The sequence below is a fragment of the Diceros bicornis genome, chromosome 7 (genome assembly GCF_020826845.1).
Source record: "Diceros bicornis minor isolate mBicDic1 chromosome 7, mDicBic1.mat.cur, whole genome shotgun sequence".
NCBI classification, from domain to species: domain Eukaryota; kingdom Metazoa; phylum Chordata; class Mammalia; order Perissodactyla; family Rhinocerotidae; genus Diceros; species Diceros bicornis.
Window position 1 is genome coordinate 14696029 of NC_080746.1, and position 3332 is coordinate 14699360.

Here is a 3332-nt window from a genome sequence, read left to right on the forward strand (position 1 = left end):
GTGACCCAGATGTCTTCAAGGGCCGGCTGGTAACAGTGAGGGTTGCAGGGGCTATGCCAGAATTGGAAGGGCTTGGGCCAACGGCAAACTGGGGAGCAGCAGAAGCCCCATCTACAGGGATGGAAAGGATTCAAAATGCTGGTGTTTGCAGCTTGCCGCCCTGGATGAAAGTGTCAGTCTCCTGAAGGAAAGCCCGAGAGTGGCTGTTGAAAAATCCACGTTCAGAACGAGATCAGTAAGAGCAAAGGGCAAAGCTCTGTTTTAAGAACCCAAGTGTGGCTTTTGAGGAGAGGGGCTGTACGAGATGAGCATATGGGTGGGGGGACTTTCTGGGAGGAGTCTTCCTTGAAAATCCTGTTAGGGCCGTTGTAGTTTCCTTAGAAAGAGAGGTGCTTCTCCTGCAAGCAAAGTTGCCAAGGGCATTGAAGTTAAACTCTGTTCAACTAGGAGAGTGGAAGGGAGCCCTGCCAGCCCACGGGCCATCACGATTCTCAAAGTTGAGGGCTCTTATCCATACGGATAGACGCACGACAGGAAGCAAAAAGAGCCTTAGAGCTGCAACCTGTGATCCCTTGTTGGGTCTGGGACTGGAAATAGAAAACCACGCCCTTCTGGAAATCAAAAGAGCCTCACCGTGAGAAGACCAGCAGGCCGGCAAGAGAGGCTTGCGGGCTGATCCAAAAGTACAATCCCTACGTGAACCCCCAGTTCCCACTGCCAAAAAAGACGTCCGATGATGTCACCAGGGAATTCCTCTAGGACTTCAAAGTGCCCTCTCCCTAAGGTACAGGCAAGACTTGGGGCTCCAGGGGCCTGGAGGGGGCAGGAAGGGGCAGGAAGGGGCAGGAAGGGGCAGGAGGGGGCAGGCGAGGCCTACTCCGAGAAAGAGAATATGTGTAGGGCGCACCAGGGAGACCAGACAGGGCTGCTTAAGCCTGGACTCAAACCCAGACCGTGGTCCCCAGTCCCAAGGTCCACTCTAAAGATCAGAACTTTTGCTCCCCCGACCCACGCCTGGGCCACACACGTGTCTAAAGTCTGGAGAGTGAAGACTGTGTATTTGAGGCAGAGTAAGAAGAAATAGGGTCAAGACAACATATGAAAGATGTAAAGCATGCAGGAAATGCTTCATTCTAGGGTCCGGAAATACTGAATTGGTCTGTGCATGTGTGTATGTACGTGTGTGTGTGTACGTGTGTGTCTGTGTGCGAGTACTGTACGCACAGCATGTCCCATAAGGTCGTTGTGAGGCTTTTCTAACCTCAGAAGTATAAAAGCTACTAACGTAAAATACGTTATTTGGAGGTTTAATGAGTGATATTTTGACTATACTTCTTTTAAAGAATAAATCATGAGTGTGAATTTGTGTGTCAGTCGTTCTGAGTGAAGATGGCAAAGGCTGATGGAAACAATAACGACTTAACGACTCAAAATTAAAGAAGTCTAAAGTTCGGCTTCCGGATGGACGAAACTGAAAACCTCAGGATGCGGAAACGTGGAGCTGAGATCCGCACCACACGGATGAACCTGGAGGGCGTCCCGCTCAATGAAACAAGCCAGACAGAGAACGACAAATACTGCGTGGTCTCACTTTATATGTGAAATCTGAAAACCAAAGAAAGGTCAGACCCGTAGAAAGAGAGAGTCGCAAAGTGGTGGCCGGGGGCTGGGGGGCGGCGGAAATTGGGAGAGGCTGGTCAAAGGGTACAAACTTTCGGCTACAAGACGAAGAAGGTCTGAGGATCTGAGGTATGACGTGGTGAGTAGAGCTGATGACAACGTACCGTGTCGCTGCAGTTGGCTAAGAGAGTAGCCCTGAGATGTTCTCACATACACGGGGAAAGTAAATGTGTGAGGAGACAGAAAAAATCGGAGTGGAGGACATTGGAGATTGGGAGAGTATAAATCTCTGGGAACTAGCCGACATTCCTGGGAGAACTTCAGACTTTCAAAGGCTATGAGACTGGTGGGTTCAAACCAAGATCTCCAAGAGATACAAGGAACCAGGTGATACCTGGCTTCCCCGGGGTGGAAGGACTAGGGAATGGCTGGAGGTCTAGAAGGCCCAGGAGGGTGGAGGGATGGAGTTGCAGGCTGGGTGGTGGGGGAGGGGCTGTGGTCCAGCCTGCTCCCCATCTGCGCCCTCCCCCGGCCTCAGGAGCCCTTTGTGACACGGCCACAGTCCTGTGATGCGGGCCTGGGCTGATAGCCTCCAAGCCGCTCCCAGAGCTCAGTTGCCTGAGAGCAGCACTGCCTTTCAGACATGGACTGCGGTCTCTGGTGTCTGAAAAGCGTTATCGCTAGCTGGCTGAGCTCCAGTCCCACTTCCTGGGCGATTGCTCCCATCCTCGCCACCCTGTGTGGACTGGGGCTCCTCCTGCTGTTCCTTCCCTACCTCCAGAGGAATCCGTGTTTACGACCACCTTGGAAGAGACGTAGAAACATCAGGAAGGTAAGAAAACCTTGGCCGAGACCCAGCGGAAGACGATTCTCTCTTCTTTCCTGCGATGACTTCCACTTTTCTGAGTCAACTCGAGGGATTCCCGGGATGGGCAAGAATAGAACATCAGCCTTCTAGGGACAAGCCAGGCCGGGGGGGCAGGGCTTCGAGTGGGCACAAGGATTTCCATCCGAAGATCTCAGAGCAGGAGGCCAGGTGTGGCAGAGGGCTGCAGACAGGGTCCCCAACGCAGTGACCCGTGGCAGAGGACTGCTTACTGAGTTGGATCTCTGTGGGCGGAGAGGCCCCGAGCACCGTCACCAGCCGCCCTCCCGTGCGGGGGTCTCAGGGAGCCTTTCCTCTGTCGGGCTTGATCTGAGGGCACTGCTGAGCCCCCGAGAGCCCCTGAGCAGGGGGGGCTGGAGTGGGCCTCTGGCCTCGGGAATCAGAGGCTCACCTGAGGAAACTGAGAAGTGTCTGTAGGGCTGAGAACGTGTATGTTTCTGGAGCAGGGGAACAGTGACGGAAGACAGCCGTGGGGGCGGGGGGTCTCACATAGAAAACCCTTCTTTATGTTCTTCAAAGAAGGAAGACAGAACGTACCCATGTGATGTTCAGGTGTCCACTTCGCAAAGGAGGACAAGGAATGAGCCGGCACAGAGCTCCGGGGTTGGGTGTAGCAAGCCGTCTCGCTCCTGAACCCTGAGCGTCCACAGCTGGTCTGGAGAGCGGAGGGGGCGCGCTGGGTCTCAGGCCCTGGAGATTTCTGTTTCTTTTCTCGCCTCTCAGCGTCCAGTGGAGCCGAGGGGGAGGAGCGGCAGGACCAGGAAGAAAAGCGGAGCTTCGAAAGGTAAGCTGCTGCCATTCGGCCCGTGGCCCGAGCGCCGGCCTC

The 3332-nt window shown here is 54.4% G+C and overlaps 1 long non-coding RNA gene across 1 annotated transcript; it reads left to right on the forward strand.

Moving 5' to 3' along the window:
• Positions 1-353: 353 nt before the first annotated feature.
• Positions 354-3280, forward strand: LOC131407890 (uncharacterized). Its single transcript, XR_009220682.1, has 4 exons — positions 354-784; positions 1443-1622; positions 2262-2452; positions 3230-3280. It is a non-coding gene; the product is annotated as an uncharacterized LOC131407890 (long non-coding RNA).
• The last annotated feature ends 52 nt before the right edge of the window (positions 3281-3332 follow it).